This window comes from Bos javanicus, chromosome 11, assembly GCF_032452875.1.
Source record: "Bos javanicus breed banteng chromosome 11, ARS-OSU_banteng_1.0, whole genome shotgun sequence".
NCBI classification, from domain to species: Eukaryota; Metazoa; Chordata; class Mammalia; order Artiodactyla; family Bovidae; genus Bos; species Bos javanicus.
This window is the reverse complement of record NC_083878.1, coordinates 64,409,797-64,434,839: the sequence shown is the minus strand read 5'-3', so window position 1 is coordinate 64,434,839 and position 25,043 is coordinate 64,409,797. Positions and strand designations below refer to the sequence as shown.

General features: G+C 41.9%; 1 long non-coding RNA gene across 3 annotated transcripts in view; it reads right to left on the bottom strand.

Moving 5' to 3' along the window:
- Positions 1 to 25,043, bottom strand: part of LOC133257220 (uncharacterized) — a 42,083-nt gene that overhangs the window by 5,740 nt on the left and 11,300 nt on the right. For 2 of the 3 annotated variants that reach the window (XR_009739454.1, XR_009739453.1), the window contains 2 exons: positions 9,190 to 9,271; positions 1,955 to 2,115 (listed from right to left, as the gene is read on the bottom strand). This is a non-coding gene — a long non-coding RNA (uncharacterized LOC133257220). Of the gene's footprint in view, positions 1 to 1,954; positions 2,116 to 4,291; positions 6,674 to 9,189; positions 9,272 to 25,043 lie in introns of those variants that run through there. The other variant, XR_009739455.1, reaches the window with a different exon arrangement.

Here is a 25,043-nt window from a genome sequence, read left to right as displayed (position 1 = left end):
TGTGTGTGTCTGGCACACCACGGGACTTGCTCTTGGAGCCAACACTGCTGCTGACTATACACACCCCTCCCAGTTCACAACTGGGCTCGAAAAGCCCGACCATCTGTGGTCCCCAAGCTCTGCCTCCTCAGAGCACCTTTCCCCAGCTCACCAGGATAAACCTCCACATTCCCTAAAATCTCCCTCTCCTCTGCCTTTTGGTCTGGTTGCATCAAGGTTGGCAGAGTATTTCTGATCCAAAGGTCAGCTTTCAGGTTACCCGGGTAATGATAGGAAAAGGAGTATGTCAAGGCTGTATATTGTCACCCTGCTTATTTAACTTATATCCCAAGTACATCATGAGAAACGCTGGGCTGGAGGAAGCACAAGCTGGAATCAAGATTGCTGGGAGAAATAGCAATAACCTCAGATATGCAGATGACACCACCCTTATGGCAGAAAGTGAAGAAAAACTAAAGAGCGTCTTGATGAAAGTGAAAGGGTGGAGTGAAAAAGTTGGCTTAAAGCTCAACATTCAGAAAAGTAAGATTATGGCATCTGGTCCCATCACTTCATGGGAAATAAGGTGGGGAAACAGTGTCAGACTTTATTTTTGGGGGGCTCCAAAATCACTGCAGATGGTGACTGCAGCCATGAAATTAAAAGATGCTTACTCCTTGGAAGGAAAGTTATGACCAACCTAGACAGCATATTCAAAAGCAGAGACATTACTTTGCCAACAAAGCTCCGTCTAGTCAAAGCTGTTTTTTCCAGTAGTCATGTGTGGATGTGAGTGTTGGACTATAAAGAAAGCTGAGCACCAAAGAATTGATGCTTTTGAAGTGTGGTGTTGAACAAGACTCTCGAGAGTCCCTTGGACTGCAAGGAGATCCAACCAGTCCATCCTAAAGGAGATCAGTGTAGGTGTTCATTGGAAAGACTGATGTTGAAGCTGAAACTCCAATACTTTGGCCACCTGATGTGAAGAGCTGACTCATTTGAAAAGACCCTGATGCTGGGAAAGATTGGGGGCAGGAGGAGAAGGGGATGACAGAGGATGAGATGGTTGGATGGCATCACTGACACAATGGACATGGGTTTGGGTGGACTCTGGGAGTTGGTGATGGACAGGGAGGCCTGGTGTGCTGCGGTTCATGGGGTCACAGAGTCGGACAGGGCTGAGTGACTGAACTGAACTGAAAGAAAGGAAACCACAAACTGACTTGGTAAGCAAGTGTGAATACACAGTAGCAGAGAAGCAAGGGTTGTGAGCACCCTGAAACCTACCATGACTTAGCGTAGGTCAGTGTCAATACCTTGGGCATAAAATGGTTAACTTTTATGATGTGTGAGGCATCCAATTAAAGTGGATGGTTCAACACGCTTAATTGTGGTTCCAGCCAACTTTTGATTGAGAAAAAGACACAGAGATTGGGGTGGCAACTGAACCTCATTCCTCTTTGGTGTAAAAGAAATCCTTGAGATCACTCAGACTTCCTAGGAGTGCGAATTTTGCCAGAAATTCAATGTCCCCTTGGGTACTTTGCAATGGGGAGAAGCTTGTGGTCTGAACAGTCGAGTATAACAAATACATGGTTCATTGGAAGAGAACTGACCATGCTTCATTTTTAATAGTCTAACTTATCAGTAGCTACAATTATTAATCTATTAACTTATTAGTATTACAATTATTAATCTATTTTAAAGTATATTCAGATTCAAAAATGTGGTTACGTTTTGGGCTTGCCCCAAGGGGCACATTCCAGGGCTGCTGCTGCAGTGCCCCCATCCCCAGAGCAAGCCACCAGTGTCCCACATCTCCACGGGAGACTCTCCGACACCAGCAGGAGTTCATCAGGCAGGACTTTCCTGTCCAGTACAGCCCTGCAATGGCCACCACCACAGGCTGAGGTATGTGGTCAAGAATCTTCAGTGCTTTTGCATTTACTGTCAACTTATTGTTGTGGTTTCTCACCAGACAGATGGAGTCCATTATGGTGGATCCAGATGCCATGGGAAGCTGTAACCCAGAGGAACAACTCAGCAGAACAGAAGATCTGGACATCATCTCTCATGGTACACATCAGCCTTCTGCTTGTGGAGCTCCTAGATCAATTCTCTATGATTTGTATGTTTCTAAAAGTGGATTGGGAGCAGAGATGGGAGAGTAAAATGACCTTTTACTGCTGTGTTATGTGAAAATTAATAAAGTGAAACAATTCATATGGCGTTAGCAGGCCAGAAAGAAGAGCTCTCATGCAGTACAACTGGAGTTCCATTACAAGAAGAATTGTCAATTACAGACCCCAAGGAAAAAGTTTTCAACAAGGGAGTCATCAGTGACAGTCCCCAACAGGAAAAGGTGTACGTTGCATCTCTTAGAAGAACTGACTACCCCAACAACTCAGTTAATGAGAAAGAGTCATCACCCTGATCCCTCACTTTTCTCCAATGGACTTGCTTTCAAAATAATCTTTCCCAACTCCTTTCTTTTCTCTGTAAAATAATGTTCTTTCTTTGTTGGTCTTGCCCACGGATTTTTCTATAGCTTGCTTCTCCCAAATTACAATTCCTCTGCTATTCCTGAGTAAATTCACTTTTACTTGAAAAAAAAAAAAAAAGATATAGTTAAGTTCTACTGATCAGTAATGTATTTGCCAATTGTTTATTCATTGTTTGATAATATTGTTGTTTTATATAAGCCAGTATGGAGCATGTCTTTCAGCCCATCATTCATATCCAAGCAAAATCAAAACCTTTTCCAGAGGTATTTCTCTTAAACTTCAATCGATGGCAATAGCTTCCTATAGGTTCAGACACTAGTTCCTGATGCTGATAGTATAAAAGGAATCCAAAGTCTGTATATCATATTGCTCAGAATCATACTGAATTTAGTGTTGGCTGTTGCCTTGCTTCTCTGACTTTCCCTGAACAGCCCATACTTGGCTATTTCCCCTTACTCTTGTCCCCAGGTATGTCCTGTTTGTGTGACAGTTCCTGACAAGGGTCATTTGCTAACATTTGGCTCTAGTTGTTAATCTGGTGTCTAGGCCCCTAACCTACCCTGCAGAGAAGTAACTGACTGTTTGAGGGACTCTTGCTATGATTATCTGGGTACCTACCTCCTAGATGAATTGTACTCTTTTCCAATTTCCCTTATGCCTGTCTGAAAATTCCAGTTTTCTGGATGTCCACACTGGGTGTGACAGAGATAGAAAATATATCAAGTGATGTGATGTTACTGATTCCCCACCTGCCCATCTCTCATCTTTGCCTTGGAAAATTTAACCTAATTATACTGATGAATTTACATTACATGTTCCTGTAGTACTCATCATTTTTACAGCTTTCTTTGGGAAGTCTCTTTACCCTGCTTTAATTTTCTTGGTAACATTTACCACTACCTGACACTAAACTTTATATTTATTATCTATTCCTACCATGAGATTAAGTTTCATGAGAGCAGGATTACAACTTTGGTGCTTAGAACAGTGCTGGCATGTAGCTTTCAGGCAATATTTATAAATTTTTTCAGTAAATGTTGAGTGGATAAATTAGCCATATGAAGGAGAGTTTGTAACACCGAGGAGACAATATTGCTGATTATCAATATAATGTACCTTCTACAGGAATCTTTAGGACTAAGATGTCTAGGATGTTTTGTTATGATATTAGGAGATGGATGAGACATTGTGCCATACTGCTTAAGAGCGCAGATTCTAGATTCAGACTGCCTAGACTTGAATCTGGTTTCAACTCTTAACATCTGCTCAAAATTTCTTGCAACTTACTTAATTTGTGACTCAATTTTGCCTTTTTAGAATGGGGGTTATAACAGTGCCCTTTAAGGGCTGTCAAAGGATTGTGGTGAAGATGAAATAAAATAATGTATCTAAAGGTCTGGTGATAATGACTTGCTCATAGTAAGCACACAATACGTGCCATGTATTATAAGTTGAACGTGATTACAAACAACAGAAAACTCAGTTCAAGTTGACTTAGTTGACAATGATAAAGGGAATTTACTGGTTCATGTAACTGGTTCAAAATTGCTTCAGAGGCAAAATGTGATTCAAGCATGTATTGATAAAGACTGCTCATATTTTTCTGCAATCCACTCATTTCTACCCTTCTCTCTTTGGAGATGTTTTTCTTCATGGCTGGAAGGTATTGCACTAATTTTTGACTTTTACCAAAACATAGTGCACTACTAAAAGACAGAGAGGTTCTCTTTAGATAAGTGTGGAAGGTTGGGCAAGTTCCTGCCTACGAGCAGTGTCTCTGAGAGTCTCCTGACATCTCCTTGGGAAACTGCCTTGCATGCCCATCTTGACCCAATCACTGGGACCTCTGGAATTGGCTATATTGATTGGCACAAGCTAATCATGTGTAACTTTTTGGACTGGAGATGGGGTCAGCTTGTACTGAAACCCAATCAAAATTGGGGCACTATTAATTAAAAAAAGGGAAAATGGATGCCCAAAACAGCCAACATATTTTATTGATGAATAAACCATAGAGAACTTCTTCATTCCCATTGGTGCTATAAAACATGCAGAAGGGGAAGAAATTTCATCACCATCACCATAACTTTCACAAAACATTTATTTTGGAGAAATAGTTTACCAATACACTGTAATAGACAGTGTTCTTCAAACTCAGGGCTTGCTAAAAATTTTTTTCACTCCAATTTCTCCCTAGTCAACAGTCCCTCTACCATAAAGATACATTCTGTTATTTTATATTTTCTGGACTCTTTTGAATGTCTTAGTGCACAATATGAATGAGAAACCTTAATCCCTTATAATCCTGGATTGCATTTTTTCATTTTTTATTGCAATATATATATATATATAACCATTTTAACCATTTTAAATGTACAATTTAATAGTATTAAGTACATTCACAGTGTTGTACAAAGACGAGCACTATCCATTACTAGAACCTTTTCATCATCCCAAACAATACCTCTGTATCAACTAAACAATAACTCCATCTCCCACCTTGCCCTCAGTCCCTGGTAACCTATATTCTACTTTATGTCTCTACGAATTGTGTCTCTATGAATGCCTATTCTAGGTATCTCATAGAAATGGAATCATGTAATATTTGTCCTTTTGTGTATGGCTTAACTCACTTAGCATAATGTTTCTAAGGTTGATCTATATTGTAGCCTGTGCAGAATTTGGATTGTATTCTTAATTGTATAAAAGAAAAGCATCTTTTGCAGTTAATTCTCTTATGTGAAATAAAAAAAATAGTGAATTTAAAGTGGGATGATGATGTTTTATGTGATTTTTTTCCTTATACATCTTATGTGACTGTTGATTTGCAGAGGATAATGAAATATAATCCTCATTTTATCCTAGTGACAAAGGTTCATGGGACAGTGTCAAGTATCTAGTTTTGGAAAATGTTCAGGCCATTTCTTATTCTTGCTCTGTTGTTGTTTTGTTTAAATAATATGCACAAAAGACACTGCTTTCATTGTAACCTTCTGTATGAAACACTATTATTGACATCTGAGGATTAAGTTCTAATTGAAGTAAGATTTCAAATGGTCTATTATCTGTGATCCCTATATAATGATCACAAAGACATCCTAGAGCAGGCAATGAAACAGATAAATATGTTGAAAAGACAGCTAACAGCTCCATTTAGCTCACCCACGCTTGCCAAACTTGACACACACAATTTATCCCAGACTGATGGAAAGGGAGCATAAAATATAGCCAGATTGTAATACTGTATGCTTCTCAGACGGTTTCCTTGGGCTGAAAATCAGGTGTCTCATATGCCCAGATATTGTATTCAGATAGCTGTGGATGGGCTTTTTGCCCAAACTTATCGTAGTATTAATGTGTTAGTTTGGAACTTCCTTGAAAGCAAGGTTAATAGTGAGTCTCTCATCCATGTAACATCTTGGATGAAACAAGTGCTCCAGCACAAGGAAAGAATTGAGAATGTCCACAAAACCCAAGCTAACCCTTAGGGGAGAAGTGAGAAGTGACTCCAGCAAATATTCAACAAATAATAATAACTTGAGATTATTCTTGTAAAGGATAGGAAGTAGAAGCTTTGCTGTAAAAGTGACTCTAGTGATTTTTTTTTAAGTCTCTAGATTTTTAAAGATCTTCACTCCATAGTTTTGCCAGAAGAACATGCTAAAGGGAATCTGCTCCAGGAATTTGAATCTCTTCCGAAAAGTGATTCAGTAGCCTGGATTCCAATGGCCTAAACACAAAACCTGGGCAAGCCTTAGACTGTGGTTTCATATAGGGTGAGAACTAGGCCATAGCTGTGGCGTTATCCATTTTTATTAGGAACCACACCCCTCTTGCACGTGTGTCTCACTTTCTGATTCTTGTTCAACCAGCCACTTGCTTCATCTGGGCTAAAGTGAACCCAAAAATGTATAGACACACTCTACTAGAAAGAAGCCAGTGAAGGAAACCTCTTGTGGACATGGATTTCATGGGAAGTAACCTGCTGCTTCTCACCATCTGTGTCCCCAGCAAGAGTTGAGAGTATGGATGAGGAGGTCAGAGAACATGGTGCCTCTGCACTCCAGTGTGGGTTTTGGGGAAACAGCCTGGCAGCCGAGGATGTTCTTGTTGCCATCATTTGTCCCCTTGCTTCTACTTCTCCTCTGGTCCAAACATTTCATCTTCCAAGCTCGCCTGGATGAGTCAGACTGGAGGTGCAATTTGCCATGTGAAAAACAGATGCAGATGGACTTAGAGTTTGTCATATAGAATGAATTAAGTCAGAAGGAGAAAAACAAATATCATATATTAACACATATATGTGGAACCTAGACAAATAATATAGATGAACCTATTTGCAGGGCAGGAATAGAGACACAGAGGTAGAGCGTGGACGTGTGGACAGTTGGGGGAAGGGGAGAGTGGGACAAATTGGGAACCTGCTGTATAATGCAAGGAGCTCAGCTTGGTGTTCTCTGATGACCTAGATGGGTGGGATCAGGGAAGGGGAGGTCCAAGAGGGAGGGGATATTGGTATACATATAGCTGATTCACTTTATTGTAAAGCAGAAACACAACATTATAAAGCAATTATGCACTGATATAAAATAAATAAATAAAATTTAAAAACAACAATGAAAACACCCAGCAATTGCCAAACTTCCTCTTCAAGTAACCAATTTTAACCAGCGATAATCTTGGCTTTTGCTTTCCAAAACAGCACATGATGAAAAGGGTAACAGACATAGAGATGTTATTAACAGGCAAAATACCATGCTAAAAGGGCATGACCCACAGATGACAAGGAAAAGTGACTATTTGGTATTACTTTCAAAGGGATCTATTTGCTATGAGGACTTGCACCAGGACCAGAATACCCCAGTTCTGCTCAGGGGTGGCAGAATTGGGTGACTTCCCTGGTGGCTCAGACGGTAAAGCATCTGTCTTCAATGCTGCAGGCCTGGGTTCGATCCCTGGGTGGGGAAAATTCCCGGGAGAAGGATCCCATGGACGGAGAAGCCTGGTGTCCATGGGGTCACAAAGAGTCGGACACAACTGAGCAACTTCACTTTAACTTTGAGACATAAGAGAGAAAAAAAAATGTTTTGCTCTCTTTTTTCCATTTGCTTTCCTGGAGGAAGCTCACCCGCCCTCTAAAGCAATTGGTTTCACCACTTTCTCGGAGAAGCACTGCTGCCTCTCCTCCTCTCTTGGCGGACTCACCCTTTCTGGGAATGAGGCTCTGCTCTCTGAGCTCTGCAGTGCTCCAGGATGCCCCCAGGAGAGCTCTCCAGGACTGTCCAGTTGGCTGGAAGAGTCCGTAGCATGTAGCCAAGAGCCAGGGCAGAGCGGAAAGAGCAGGCTTCAGCTGAACAGAAGGGAGTGAAGCCAACGTTAGGAAGACAGTGTCTGGATTACAAACCAGAGAGGATGCATCCTTCAGCCTGGAACCACTCTAACCCTTCTCTACCTGGAAAACGACCCCTGAGTTGCCAAAACTCAGCTCAGAATCCTACTTCTCATCTTCCCTTTCCAGACTCTCCCGGTCAGAGTTGGTGACACCTTTTCCCATTAGTTACTCCCTCTTTCTCTTGCACTGCTTACTTGCATGCTTTCTCTAGTCAGACTGTGCATCCTGAAGGAAAGTGGTCCTGGCCTATTTTGTTGTATGTTCCCCAAACCTGGAATCACAATAGTACTGATGACAATGATGAAAGCTAACACTCAATACAGCACTAACTATATGCCAGCCATTGTTCTAAGCTGTTCAAATACTTTCACCCATTAACTTTGATAACAATCTTATGAGGCAGCTTCTTTTATACCACTCATTTTATAAATGACAAAACCAAAACCTCGAATGGTTAAATAGCACTCTAAAGGTAACAGGGACATGCAGCCTCTGAGTGTGGGGACTGCTGGTAGACAGACTCAAGCATTTTGACTCTGTCCTTTCTCTACTGCCAGAGCAAATGGTAGGCATTCGACAATTTTCTCATGAATGAATGAATAGACTGGGGAAGGAACCTGAAACAATGCCACCTACCAATGCTTTAGATGATTTTTTATCAGTCCGTGAAATATAAGAGACCAAATCTTGTTCTCAAATCTTAGTTTAACAAAAAATTAATTTTTGGATTAATACATTTCTTGAATTTTTTAACAAGTGTGTCCCCCATATCTGATTTTGATGTAGATGGCCTTTGGCCCAGGCTTTATGCCTGGAATGAATAAGGTAAATGGAAACACTGTTTTTCTACATGGCTCATCATTCTTAATCATCACAGTCAAAGATGTCAATTAAGTGGTGAGCATATTTTGTAGGGGCTGGTAATGAAGGCTCAGAGCCACACTGGTTGGTCAAACTACTCTGTCACAGCCACAAGGACATGACCCAAGAAAGCCTCCAGGACTGGAGAATCCAGTCCATATGCTTCTATTACAGGAAAGCTGCAACAGATAATAATATTTGGAGGGCAAATGATGTGGTGCACATATGAACACCACTAATGATCAAGGTTTCTAAGCCAAGGTGCCATCGATCTGAGTTCTACCTCTTCACAAATGGCATCTTCATAAAATGAAATGGTGTTCCAAAGCTTCTGCCAAATGAGTAGCATTCTGGTTTTTTAATGTGGATGGTTAGAAAATCATCCAGCTCCCACAGGGCCCAGAAGAAAATTAGCTACATTTGAAAGTATTATACCCAAGCCCACAGACTCACAGCTCTGCTTTTCCAATCTGTTTTCTTCCCAGAGGATGTGCAGGGAGCATGTCAGAGAGGTCAGCATTCTCCACTAAGCTACCTGGAAATATACCGTCCAGGGGTTACCCGTCAGGAGCAGTGAGGACTGGTGAGGTATGTGGTCTCTGCATAAGGAAACTTGCAGGTTGATATCCTGAGATGCTGGCAGGTGGGTAGAATTCTGCCATAAATATTTCTTAGGAAACCAAGAATCCAATTTGTTTCTGCTCAAATAAGGCAAAATGTCACTGAGCTCCAGTGTATCAATACCAGGGAAAGCAGGTGAGTGGAATGTGACCTTTTTTATTCTTCTACCATGTGTGTATCACCAGTGCTCTTGGCCCATCCACACGTGCTCATATAATTATTCTTTCGTGACCCCATTGTGTTGAAATATTGGTTAAGGTTCTGGTGAGATGATGAAATGAAATCTGTGCTGCCTGGGGGGAAACACTAAGGAAACACAAATTTTAAATGTGGATGGTGTGTGTGCACACATTTTTGTGCTGACTGTGTGTTGGAACAACGTGACTTTTGCTATCAGGATGACTGGCAACATGCCAGTAATGTCTGAGATATAATATTGCTAGGGCATTATTGCAAAATGCAGATGTGCATGCTGGAATCTTTGATATGCACATCCACACATCAGCAGAGTTTTTATTCTTTTCACTCCTGAGTCCTCACCAATGAGGCAGGCTGATGGGATATGGTGATAGGGGATCAAAGGAGTTTGGGGGATGGCCATCCTCTGACCTTCCCAAAGTAGACAAACACTCAGAGTTGCACAGAGACAATAACAACATATGGTAACATGGAAACTTTTGTAACCAGACACAGATGTAAACAACCCAAACTGTGCCCAACCTTGCCCCCTTGATTAGTGGTGGCTTCATCCTTTTTTTTCCTCCAAATGAATTGATATTCCTCGCTCTTATGAGAATCAGTAGTCTTCCTAAGAAAGATCTTCCTTATCATTGACATTTTGGGACCATAAAGGAAATGGCAACCACTCCAGTGTTCTTGCCTGGGAAATCCCACGGACAGGAGCCTGGTGGGCTACAGTCCATGAGGTCACAAGAGTCAGACATGACTTCGTGACTAAACCACCAGTCTAACCCTCACAGTTAAGATAGCTAAGTGGCCTATTCAAAATTCACATTCAGGTGGATGACTGCCAACCCCGGAAGCTGAGCATTAAGGCTCTAGGTCCTTCTACAGCTGGCTCCTGCCCTGCCCCACCATCTAAGAACAGAAATATGCAGGATGTCTCCTCCTGGTTATTTAACCTTGACACATTTATTTGGATGATGATTTTTCTAACTTGCATCACCTACCTCCTCTGGTCTGGAAGAAAGTAGTCAGAAAACACATCTTATAATATTTGCTGAATGAATGAATGAGTCATATACCAATCATCTTTACCATTTTTAGTGTATTTTTGTACCAAAGTATTCTTTTTTAATCTAAACTGTGATTTTTTAAAAATATAAACTGTCATTTACATTTCTGTTTTTTACACACACTGCAGTTAGCAAAAGCATCTTCTATGGCACCATCTAAGGAATGATGCTAAAGCTGAAACTCTAGTACTTTGGCCACCTCATGCGAAGAGTTGACTCATTGGAAAAGACTCTGATGCTGGGAGGGATTGGGGGCAGGAGAAGAAGGGGACGACAGAGGATGAGATGGCTGGATGGCATCACTAACTCGATGGACGTGAGTCTGAGTGAACTCCGGGAGTTGGTGATGGACAGAGAGGCCTGGCGTGCTGCGGTTTATGGGGTCGCAAAGAGTCGGACACGACTGAGCGACTGATCTGATCTGATCTGATGGCACCATCACAGTAACTCATCCTTAACAACAGCAAAGTCTACATTCAAAGCCACTCACATCCAGTTTTCCATTCCAAAGGTCTGCTTCTCAGGAGGGCCAATTACAAATGGCAAGTAAATATAAATATTTATTTAGAGACCTTAAAATCCATTTTATCCAAAGGTAGTCTTTCTGATTGGATTATTACTTACGGCTGTGGCTACAATCAATCACAAATGATGTGAAACCTTTTATCTTTCTCATGCTGTACACACACACGTATAAGCACACACACACACATGCACACAGCACAAAACATGCCTATGTGCTTTCTATTCCTTGTTTTGTTTCTCTTCTTCTTAAAACATATGTATTGTTTGAACAACACAAGACTGTCTCCTGCTGCTTTTTCAGATGCCTGTCTAGTGCTCCTGGTTGTTAGGTGCCAGTGCTGGCTACTCTATCATCCAGGGCCTTTCTGGATTTCCCTCACTCGTGGATAGGTGTGCAAAGGCACAGTTTTAAGATGGAAAGCTAATGCAGGCAGTTTTGTTTTTTTTTTTTTCCTCTGAGCTCAGAGAAGCCAATTCTGAATTGAACTGGAAAGTCTTTAGCTGCCTCTTTTGATTGCTATTGGTCCAGGGCATTGGGAATGCTGTCCCCAAATGAGCACATTAATACTGTGGATAAGACTGTATGGAGAGTGGGCCCCTGGAGAGGAAGACATCTGGTTCCCCCTCCTCCCAGCCAAAGTGCTGCCCTGTGTTAACAGTGTGTGTGTGTGTGTGTGTGTGTGTGTGCATGTGTAAGTATTGACGCAAAAGGGAAGTATATGTGCTTAGTCGCTCAGTTGTGTCTGACTCTTTGTGACCCCATGGACTTTAGCCTGCCAGACTCCTTTCTTCATGGAATTCTCCAGGCAAGAATATTAGAGTAGGTAGTCGTTCCTTCTCCAGGGGATCTTCCCGATCCAGGGATGGGACCCCAGTCTCCTATATCACAGTTGGATTCTTTACCATATGAGTTACCAGGGAAGCCCATTTGTTAATACTGTTTTGACCAGAATTGCCTGATTGGTGGAAAGTGATTTTGTGGCCTGAAAACTTCCTTTACCAGGATGATACCTTTTATCTAATCTGAGTCAGATGCACTATCTGAGGATGTGCTTGTAAATCCTGCATGAGGCTGATCAGAAAAACCAATAGGAAAACAAAACCTGCAGTCCCTATGGATCCCAAGAAAAATAACCCAAGAGCTAGATTTGAAACATTACAAATATTTTAAGTTAATCGACTTGGTCTCTATAACCATATGTCATGTACTGTATGATTACAAGTGGGTCTGCAACTCTGAAAATCTGTGCTCATCTCTGTGGTGATATCACATCAGTTTTCACTTATCTGTCGACAAGCGAGCATTCTCAATATCCCAGTGCAGGTTCTGATATAGAAAGCAGAGTGCAGAACGGGAGAAATATGTGGTCAGGGGCCCAGCAGGTCTGATGTGGTACAGCTCTCAGCATGCAGGGGAGCCAAGGCCTGATGAAATCTGAGAGCTCTTCCTACTCAGCTTCCTTGAAGTGCTTCCTCCGAACCATCTCACAGGATCCGTGAACCAAAAAGAGATGGCCTTGACTCCCACCTACCTCTGCTTTGAAAATGTAAACCTGTCCCAGCTGGCTCAGCTCTGGGGGCCTGCTTCTGGGTTTCCTTACTTTCTTTTGATGCCAAGCACGATAAAAGAAATGGTAAAAGGACACAGCGTTGTTTGATAGGCTAGCATATTCAGGTCAGGACAAGCAGTTTGTGAAATACTCTGCCCGCCCCTCGGAGGCACCGTCTCCACCCTCAGCAGAGGCCTCAGGACGCTTCAGGTGCACAACTTTAGCTAATTTCACCGCTGGTCTTGACTCCTTTGCCTGGAGAGGACAGATGAGGCAATCGTTGCTCCCGTCATGATGAGCCAGTGCCCTGAGAACATTTCCTAACCCAGCTCCACCCTCCCCAAGAATGAGTTTAACCTACAAAGCTCTGTGAAGAGGCCCCAGGGGAGTCCTGAAAAAGAACTCACATGGAAGGGATTCTGGCCTGTTGATGGAAGAACACAGGGAAGGAACGGATGGATAGAAACATTCATGTTGATATATGGCAAGGCCAAAACAATATTGTAAAGTTAAAAAATAAAATAAAAAACATATATATATAAAAAGAAAGAAACACTCCTTTACCTTGATGGATGACAAACAGATGCCTTTTAAAAATAAACATACATTTTTGATGCCTCCTTTCCTATCCCCTGTCCCAGGGACACACATATTTTTTTTTCTGTTTTATACACCACTACCATGACCACCAGTATAATCACATGTCATGTAATCGGGTCCAAATTGGAATTCTGCTGTGTGCATGTGAGAGCTGATGGCCGCAGACGTGTTATTCGACCTCCCATGCCTCAGTTTCCTTAGATGGTAAGAAGAAATACTGACAGCTCCCTCATCTGGGAGGTTGCTGGAATTGGTAAGGATGACATTTCCCCCCTGGAATCCTGCCCAGTGCCTGGAGCTCCGTAAAGGTAAACAGCAGTGGGAAGGACTCACTGCCCCAGTGAGTCCTAGACACTACCCTCATGACCTTTCACTTTTCAGATGGCTTCACAGTCATAAAACATCCCTCTGTCTTCACATCAGAGGGGATTTCTGCCTCCTGGGACCTTAATACTCACCATATCCCCTCAAATGCCTGTTTCTCCACCTGACAGCCAGACACTCGGGACATTTTCTTCCATCTCCCTTCCATCTCTCCTGCTTCACTTAAAAGGTAGCTAGATGAACATGGCACAGAGCTGGAAGCACTTTCCTCAGCAGGACACCTCTCTCTCCAGATCTCTGTGCAGCCGTCTAAACAGAGGCTTCACAGATTGAGCACCACCGAGGAGCGTTCCCAGCAACCACTCAGCTGCTTCCCTCTTTGGGGTTTGGGGTCTGTGTTCCCTGAACGAAGATCCCTGTGACTTCCACAAATTGGAATAACACCTATTTCAAATATATTATTTGATGAAAGCAGATGTCAGCAGATACTGCCTATGTAATTGATATTTGATTTATTCAAGATTTATGCATGCTGTGCCTTAGATTTATTAATGATAATCCCCGGCTCTTGTGTTTAATATAGTGGAACCAAAACATAATTTGCTGGGATCAGTCAGAAATGCATCAAAGTGATTAACTCTACATGCAAACCATTACCCAGTGACATCCCTACTGTGCACAGTGCAAAAGGAGGCAATAATACAGTAATTGGCTTCACTTATGCGAGTGAGATATTTGCTGTGATTGCTAGTAAAATTTGGTCTCTTTTATCTCATTCTGCATCTCTGTATCCCTTGTCATCCTTTGATGCTCCTTTCCCAGGCAGGATTCGGCTGAAACGAGTTGGCATGCACCACATGCTCATATACAACACCCCACCCCAGCAGTTATGTGTGAAGGCAGGCCCAGAATCTGACTAAAACAGACGGGAGGGTAACTGCCTACTCAGGAGGCCCCCTGGGGGTCATCGCCTCTGGTGGGGATGAGGGGCCACCCCCCTCTTCCAGGGGAAGGCCAGCAAATGGAAATCACATCCCGCCATCACTCTCTAGCCACATCTGTCACCTTTATCAACACCCAGACAGGCTGCAAAACCATTGCCATTTTGGAGTGGACATTTGGGACTATGCAAATAATCACTAAGATAACTTTTTTGGGGGGAAATGCCTACTCATTTATGTTTGTTTTCTGTTTTGTTTCAGCTAATTAAAACTTAATTGGATGGACAACCCTTTATTATAAGACTACACCCTTCCCACTACTTTGTTTTAAAATATCTTTTCTTTTTTTAAAATTTATTTATTTTTTAATTTTATTTTATTTAACTTTACAATATTGTATTGGTTTTACCATACATCAAAATGAATCTGCCACAGGTATACATGTGTTCCCCATCCTGAACCCTCCTCCCTCCTCCTTCCCCATACCATCCCTCTGGGTCATCCCAGTGCACCAGCCCCAAGCATCCAGTATCGTGCATCGAAACTGGACTGGCGACTCATTTCATATATGATATTATACATATTTCAATGCCATTCTCCCAAATCATCTCACCCTCTCCATCTCCCACAGAGTCCAAAAGACTGTTCTATACATCAGTGTCTCTTTTGCTGTCTCGTATACAGGGTTATTGTTACCATCTTTCTAAATTCCATATATATGCATTAGTATACTGTATTGGTGTTTTTCTTTCTGGCTTACTTCATTCTGTATAATAGGCTCCAGTTTCATCCACCTCATTAGAACTGATTCAAATGTATTCTTTTTAATGGCTGAGTTATTGATGATAGTAGATGAGAGCAGTTTTGATTTTAACAATTCAAAAATAAAAATAATATATGCAGGGGTGGGGGCAAAATATTCAAAGCCTATGAAAATGTGTGAAATGAAAAATAGAAATTCCCCTTCTTTGTTCTATCCTCTGTCCTTCTCCCCAAAAGTAGTCATTGTCATAGCTTCTAGAGTAGCTTTCTAGAAAATGCAAGCCTAGTATACCTACTTAAATATGCTCACATAAAAATATAAGCCTAGTATATCTATGTAAATTTGCTCACATAAAAATATAGGCCTCATATACCTATGCTTTTCATTTAATACTGTATCTCAGAGATGTTTTCTGGTTTGTACCTGGAGAGCTACCTGATCATCTTTCATGAGTATCTATGGTCATTTTTAATTGTTTAAAGTGCTGCCTGGCCTGGCAGTGCTGTACAATAAGGCTGATACTTGGAAATCATTGCAATGTTCCTGCTTTGGACTTGGGGCTGCAATTTAGAATGAAGTAGCACATTGTGAGGATTTACAGCAAGACCAAAACACACCTGCACCCCACATTTCACAGCAAAACTTGTAAATGGCCCTTGATTTCTCTGTTGTCTGGAATGTGCCATCTGTCTTCAGGGCATCTGGTGGAACGGATCAGTACATCAGCCTGGCATCTTGATGGGTGAGGGTGGCTCTGACTCCTGCACCTAATGCCAGGTTTAGATCAGGCTTTTAAGCATATTCAGTAACATGTTGGTAAACGTGGCTTATACTATCTACTTCATGAATCTAACAGAGTTCCCCAATCCCTGGGCCACAGATGGGTACTGGTCCATGATTTGTTAGGAACCAGGCAGGAGGTGAGCAGCAGATGAAACCAAAACCACCCCTCCCCACCAAGTCCATGAAAAAATTGTCTTCCACGAAATTGGTACCCAGTGCCAAAAATGTTGGGGACCACTGATCTAATGTCATTCATAGTTAATTTTAAATGAAGTCCCAGGCTGCTTTCTTTGGCTCCTTCATGGAACAACACTAATTGTTCTGTATCAGTTTTTCTTGATTCCTAAACAGTATTAGAGGTATCATTAGAATACACAGGGACAGCTCACAGGGGCATTCTTTTGCATTTTTAATGCCATCAGGGAATTGCCCTGAGAATCAAATAGGTAACTTTTGACGTTTTCCAGCTCATCTTTTTCCATCCTTCTGAACAATGCCCCAAGTTCTGAAGGGTGTTCTGCATGGGCTGGGCTGGCTAATGCACTTCCCAGGCCTTGGCCGCTAAGTGCACTCTCTGAAGCTCCACCTGGCTCCTGAGCATGGACACAGCTATCCCCTCTCTGGACTGGTTTCCCTTAATTGTTACAGAAGCTATTCCTGCTTCAGCAATCCAAGTGATCTATTTTTCCTGTCCTAAAAGTTAATTGATTCCTGCTTCCGAGTGCCATGGACAATGAAGAACTATGTCTTCCCTGGGCAGCAGTCAACTAGACAAGGTCCAGCTTGACCCACTTACAAAGGCTGCTGCGGCCCCAGCTCAGCCTGGCCTGAGGACCCTTGGCCTGAAGTCTGAAAGAAATCAGCAAGGGGTTAGAAGCAGCCTGAGGGAGTGATCTCCAATGTGAAACATGGCTGTCAGTCTTCAGAGTGTAAATCTTCAGATTCTCAGGAAACAAGGGGATGGGCAGGCCATTTGAAAGCTGATAACTGTTCTGGTGGGCTGAGTCTTGAGCAAGGCTCTCCTGGGCTTCCCCAGTGGCTCAGTGTCAAAAGAATCCACCTGCAGTGCAGGCTCACAGGAGACTCTGGTTCTATTCCTGGGTCGGGAAGATCCCCTGGAGAAATGAATGGCAACCCACTCCAGTATTCTTCCCTGGAGAATCCCATGGACAGGGGAGCCTGGCAGGCTACAGTCCTTGGGATCGCAAATAGTCAGACACGACTGATGCGATTTAGCACACCCCTGGGTGCAACTTCCAACTACACATGCTTCTTCTAACTAAGAGACCTCAGAAATGACGTTGAACCACTCCGGGCCTCCGTTTCTTCTTTTTGGGGAAAAATGCTTACCTCGGGTGTTATGGAGAGAACTAGAAGAATGTGTGTGAGGAAATGTACATTAGGAAAATGACGTGATGATAGTGGAGTGTTTGAAACCAATACCTGATGGACAATAACATCAATAATAGTAATATTTATTACTATTTAACAAGGTCTTAACATTCAGGCCACTAGCAGTTTTCTCAGTGACTTCAGAAACCTAAACAATGCTCCGGTGGACTTCTGAAGTTCACCAGGTCACCACCTGCTCACCATCTACTGCCATGATCTTCAGGTTCACTCCCCTCAGAACTCTTCCTTTGTCCCGTGAGCTACTGATATTGACAATCCCAAAGGGGTTATTCTGCTGGTGTTTATTAAATGCAGGTTCAACACCTAGACCACAGGAGTAAAATGAGGAAACAAATGGAGACTCTGAAGCAGCAAATGTTTAATTAACATCAAAGTACCAGGGGAAAGGCTGGCTGGCTACTTAAATTTCAAAAAACGTTAGCTCCCCTCCTGGAAGTGAGTCCTCTCCTTCCTCAGAGCAGTGTTGACATTCAAGTTATTGAGATGACAAATGATGCTGAGCTTGGGAGATTTAGGCTTATGAAACCTCCTTTATATCTTAGTCCAGTTGCTCAGTCATGTCTGACTCTTTGTGACCCCATGGACTGCGCATGCCAGGCTTCCCTGTCCTTCACTATCTTGTTGATTTTGCTCAGACTCATGTCCATTGAGTTGGTGATGCCATCCAACCATCCCATCCTCTGTCATCCCCTTCTCCTCCTTGACTTCAATCTTTCCCAGCATCAGGATCTTTTCCAATGAGTTGGCTCTTCACATCAGGTGGCCAAAGTATCGGAGCTTCAGCTTTACTTCTTAGCCACTCTTAAAGTTGAGGCAAACTAGTAATTTGGGGATTATTCATGACATTCTATTGGGTTTGCACAATACCAGGATATCACAATGAAAAGATGTTCAAGGTTCTTCTTTATTACCAAGTCACAGATATTTGTAGAAGGTTAGGGTCTGAAGAGAACTTAGAAACCTTCCAATTATAGTGTCTTGGCTTTCAAACATATTTGGGATGGGTATGGAACATGTTTTATCAAATAAATTCCCATGCAAGTAACCAATCAATGCAATTGATAAAAATGCAGTTACTCTCATGGGGGGAGGAAAAGAAAATTCCCCTCTGGGCAACTCAGGAATGGAAACACCTTTGAAAACCACATCTGTCTAATTTTATTTTCACTTAATAGAAGTGGACTATAAAGTGAAGCTATCTGAAAGCATGGTTTCCTGAGCACGGCACCAGCCTCACCTGGGAATTTGTTAGTAATTCAGATTCTCAGGTCCATCCCAGACCTACTGGTGGTAGAGTCCAAGCATTTGTGCCTTTACAATTCACTGAGATGATTCCAATGTATGTTCACTCAAGTTTAAGAAATAAGAGCCTTTAAGTGAATACTGCAAGCTCACTGAATGAGATTCACTTTGGTAAGTGGCAAGGCATCTACAAATCTCACTCAGATTCCAGGGTGTGCATGCTATCTTGTAAATGGTTCTCTTCCATTCCATACACTTTGCTGTTGTTCAGTCACTAAGTCATGTCCAACTCTTTGCAACCCCATGGACTGCAGCATGACAGGCTTCCTTGTCCTTCATCATCTCCCAGAGCTTTCTCAAATTCATGTTCATTGAGTTGGTCATGCTATCCGCCATCTCATCCTTTGTTGCCCCCTTCTCCTCTTGTCCTCAATATTTCCTAACATCAGGCTCTTTTCCAACGAGTCTGTTTTTCTCATCAGATGGCCAAATTATTGGAGATTCAGCTTCAGCATCAGTACTTCCAATGAATATTCAGGGTTGATTTCCTTTAGGATTGACCAATTTCATCTCCATACTGTCCAAGGGACTCTCAAGAGTCTTCTCCAGCATTACAATGTGAAAGCATCGAATCTTCAGTGCTCAGCTATTTTTGTGGTTCAACTCTCACATTCGTACATGACTACTGAAAAAAACCAAGGCTTTGACTATACAGACCTTTGTCGGCAAAGTGATGTCTCTGCTTTTTAGTACATTGTCTAAGTTTGTCATAGCTTTTCTTCCAAGGAGTAAATGTCTTTCAATTTCGTGGCTGCTTCACCATCTACAGTGATTTTGGAAACCAAGAAAATAAAATCTATCTACCACTATTTCCATTTTCCCCCCATCTATTAGCTACGAAGTGATGGGACTAGATGCCATGATCTTAATTTTCTGACTGCTGAGTTTCAAGCCAACTTTTTCACTCTCCTCTTTTACCCTTATCAAGAGGGTGAAAGTTACTCTTCACTTTCTGCCATTAGGGTGGTATCATCTGCATACATTTTAGGAACATCAAACAGAACTGTGTGTCTATTGTACTTTGAAAACTATTCAGTGATTCTCTTAGACAAATGGCTTACAATCAAGAGATGTTGATCCCCACCACAGATTAATTTAAATGGATTTGACCAATAGCGCAAATTGTTGCAAGGGTTTACACCCAAATACATACTATTCTACAAAGAATGTAATTTGTCAGTTATAAAGACTGGACACACCTTGAATTTAAAGAGTGACTTTTAAGATATGTTTCCCATGCACTAAGATTTAATAATGCCCTCTCCCTACATCTTCCCCCTTCTCATTTTAGGAGTGAGAAAATGAAGAACAGCAATGTTAGTCAAGCTTGCCTAGGCCACATACCTCCCTAGTGGTACAATAAATATTTAAATCATGTTCTCCTGATACTTGAGTGAGAGTGAGTGAAATTCACTCAGCTGTGTCCAACTCTTTGTGACCCCATGGACTACAGCCTGCCAGGCTATATAGACTATCTACTGCCCATGGAATTCTCCAGGCAAGAATATTGGAGTGGGTAGCCATTCTCTTCTCCAGGGAATCTTCCCAACCCAAGGATCAAACCTGGGTCTCCTGCATTGCAGGCAGATTCTTTACCATCTGAACCACCAGGGAAGCCTTTCTGATACTCAGTTTATTATTTTCTCTGACATTCCAGGAGGTATACTGGACAATTTTCTAAGATGTAGCTATTCAACCAGATCAGTTTCCTCTAAGGATTTTATATTCATCTCTCTTCTGCTGCTCATAATTGATCCTAGTAAACTTCATAAAGGACCTGAAATTGTTGAATCCTAACTTCAGTAATTCGGAGAAGGCAATGGCAACCCACTCCAGTGTTCTTGCCTGGAGAATCCCAGGGACGGGGGAGCCTGGTGGGCTGCCATCTATGGGGTCGCACAGAGTCTGACACAACTGAAGCGACTTAGCAACAGCAGCAGCAGCAACTTCAGTAATTAATTAAGAAGGTCCCTGCCCCATCCTGGTGATGGCTGAGATGAGAGATGTCATAACTAAAGCAACTATTCCCTTCTGATCCTACTGGTGGGCATCTGTTTCTAGTTGTAACTGACCAAACATTCCCTTTGCAGGGAAACTAATAACATCTTAACATATGGTCTTGAATCTGGGCCACCTAATGACTTTGCATGGAGATTAATTGAAGGTGTTAATGGCATCATTCCCAGCCAGGAATGTCAAAATACTGGCTTGGCCTCCTGTGTACATGTTTTAAGAGGATTTGCTATTGATACTGAACTGGATTAACTTTAAATATAAAGAAAAATACTGTAACTTCAGCAACCACCTGTGAAGCAAGTTTCTGTCGCTGAGGAGTCTGGATTAGTGCTCTAAGCAGGGTGCAGGATAATGAATTTGACATCCCATTTTGACTCCCTGGGAAAAATTCCCAGGTTACAATCTTCTTAAGTGGGGGTATTACAGAAAGCAAAATTCTGTTGAGGGTGAAAAATTCATTCTATGACCTTCTATAAGACTGTGCATGGAAAATACCATTAGAGATTAGAGTTGATTTATGGATGTTCTGTGCTATTACCGCCCCCTCCCCATCTCACCCAGGGAGGAGAAATGGGCAAAAGACCAGTGAAAAGAACTATAGTGTGAACCGTATTCCCTCAAGTATTTACACAGAAATGTATTCAACTTCCAGGAAGCTTTAAGCTTAGTTATCGTAATTATCTCACGCGTTGATCCTGGTACAACTGCCCTTCTATTGGTTCTATTTTCTTTTTTAAATTTCTATTTTAACCACCCTAGCACTTGTGTGCTTATGTATGTGTGTGTTTATTATGATTCACCTTAAAGGCTTCTTGAGGAATATAAATTATAAAGACATAAAAGTAAACACAGAATAATCTCCTTTCATGCATATATTTACAAACCCGTAAACTCTAAGGAAGAGTGAACTGGATTTTAAAAACATTTTGAGAATTGCTTTTACTGGGTTGTTCTTTGCCTAGTTTGTTCAAGTGATTTTGGCCAAAGGAATCATATAAAATACGTCAAAACCAGATCCACTGCTGGCTACACAACTGGCTAGAGAGTAAAAATTATTGTCTCACACAGAGCACCACCAATTCAATCACGCCTCAGGGAACGGACCCTCGAAATTACAATTTCACAAGTCTTTTTTGAGGAATTACTCAGTGCCTAGTTCTTGGAGTATTTCCTCTCTGTGCTCCTGCAGCACTGCACACACAGCTCTCTTACATCACTGTGTGGACTTGTGTGTATCTTCTCTCTTCCCATTTGTCCTGACTGGGAGCTTCCTGAGGGGAGACTTGTCTCTTACTTATTGTTTTTGTACCCAGTTTCCAACAGTGGCTGACATACGATAGGCAAGTAGTCGGGGACAGATTTTTGTATATGAATAATTCTGAGAGATATGCAAAAAGGTCTGAGACACCATCCTGACTACAAACAGGTTATCATATTTTTGTGGTTTTAGTACTCATTGTCCTGAAACAAGCAGAATGGAATTCTTCCATAGTATTACTGGCCACATTACACATTTGGTTTCATAATCTCACCGAAGCCAATAAGACAGTTTTATTTAGGTCACACAGTAACACACATTTGTGCTTATGGAGAAACACTCTGGAGCACATGAAAAAGTTCTAAATGCTTAATTAATCATTCTTACAAATTTAGCACATTTTGTGCTCATGTACTTGTGCCAACAAGATTTCACATGTGCATTTTTATTTTCTCCTAAATAAAAAAATTACAAATTGTTTTAAAAAAAAGAAAGCTTAACCCCTTATATTCAGATGAAAGCAGTAAAGCATGGAGTGGGCCGGCTTTATCTAATTTTCCAAATTGAAGACAATGAAAAACAAACAAATGGATCACAAAAAGCAATGTATGTCTGATTTATTTGACTTTCCTATTGGTCAAACCACTCAGGGAATTCAGTTGGCAGGCTGAAATTCCTTGCACATTTGACTTTAAATATCAAGCAGGATAGCACACCGTCCACCGTGATCAGTTCAGTTCATTTCAGTCTCAGTTGTGTCTGACCCCATGTTGTGACCTCATGGACTGAGGCACACCAGGCTTCCCTGTCCATCACTAACTCCTGAAGCTTACTCAAACTCATGTCCATCGAGTTGGTGGTGCCATCCAACCATCTCATCCTCTGTAGTCCCCTTCTCCTCCTGTCTTCAATCTTTACTAGCATCAGAGTCTTTTCAAATGAGTCAGTTCTTTGCATCAGGTGGCCAAGGTATCGGAGTTTCAGCTTCAGCATCAGTCCTTCCAATGAATATTCAGGACTGATTTCCTTTAGGACTGAAACTGGTTGGATTTCCTTGCTGTCCAAGGGATTCTCAAGAGTCTTCTACAACAGTTCAAAAGCATCAATTCTTTGGCGCTCAGCTTTCTTTATAGTCCAACTCTCACATCCTTACATGACTACTGGAAAAACCATCTCTTTGACTACATGGACTTTCGTTGGCAAAGTAATGTCTCTACATTTTAATATGCTGTCTAGGTTGGTCATAGTTTTCTTTCAAGGAGCAAGCATCTTTTAATTTCATGGCTGCAGTCACCATCTGCAGTGATTTTGGAGCCCAATAAAATAAAGTCAGCCACTGTTTCCATTATTTCCCCATCTATTTGCCATGAACTGATGGGACAGGATGCCATGATCTTATTTTTCTGAATGCTGAGTATTAAGTCAACTTTTTCACTCTCCTCTTTCACTTTCATCAAGAGGCTCTTTAGTTCTTCTTCACTTTCTGCCATAAGAGTGGTGTCATCTGCATACCTGAGGTTATTGACATTTTTCCTGGCAATCTTGATTCCAGCTTGTGCTTCATGCAGCCTGGCATTTCACATGATGTACTCCGCATATATAAATAAACAGGGTGACAATATACAGCCTTGATGTACTCCTTTCCTGATTTGGAACCAGTCTGTTGTTCATGTTCAGTTCTAACTGTTGCTTCTTGACTTGCATTCAGGTTTCTCAAGAGGCCGGTCAGGTGGTCTGGTATTCCCATCTCTTTCAGAATTTTTCACAGTTTGTGGTGATCCACACAGTCAAAGGCTTTGGCATAGTCAATAAAGCAGAAGTAGATGTTTTTCTGGAACTCTCTTGATTTTTTGATGATCCAACAGATGTTGGCAATTTGATCTCTGGTTCCTCTGCCTTTTCTAAATCCAGCTTGAGCATCTGGAAGTTCATGGTTCACATACTGTTGAAGCCTGGCTTGGAGAAGTTTGAGTTATTACTTTGCTAGTGTGTAAGATGAGTGCAATTGTGAGGTAGTTTGAACATTCTTAGGCACTGCCTTTCTTTGGGATTTGGATGAAAACTGACCTTTTCCGGTCCTGTGACCACTGCTGAGTTTTCCAAATTTGCTGGCATATTGAATGCAGCACTTAACAGCATCATCTTTTAGGATTTGAAATAGTTCAGATGGGGTTCCATCACCTCCCCTAGATTTGTTCATAGTGATGCTTCCTAAGGCCCACTTAACTTTGCATTCCAGGATGTCTGGCTCTAGATGAGTGATCACACCATCATGATTATCTGGGTCATGAAGATCTTTTTGTATAGTTCTTCTGTGTATTTTTATCACCTTTTCTTAATATCTTCTTCTGTTAGGTCCATACCATTTCTGTCCTTAATTGTGCCCATCTTTGCACAAAATGTTCCCTTGGTATCTCTAAATGTTCCCTTGGTATCCACTGGGTAGCCCACAGCAAAGACAGCCACACAAACCAAAAGGGAAGGAATGTTAAGCTGAACTGTCATTGACCTGCCAGACTCAGTTACCCATGAGCTGTGAAACATATGTAGAATTATGAAAAGATTATGTGGCCCTGGATGTTGTAAATGCACTATAGACTGTTTCCCCTTACTAAAATAAAGTGATGGAATGATGCCTCCATAGAAAGAGCAATTAGTGGTAGGGAATGAAGTTCCTTACCTTTCTCTCCCCATCCTCTCCCTCCCAATCCTTTCAAGTCTCCCATGGGTCCAGTTTGGGAATTCTTGCAGAATCCGAAGTCCAGCAGTTTAACAGCTATTAAACACGGTCATAAAGTGAAGATGCAGCCCTCGAGTTGGGCTCTTGGCAGCGTCAGAGGAATATGGCAAACCACGTAGCTCTTTCACTGACAGGAAATAATGGAAAGGATGAGGGAGGAGGTATGGGCAGACCAGATTGGGACTCGGAGACGATGACCCATGGAGCATACTTAC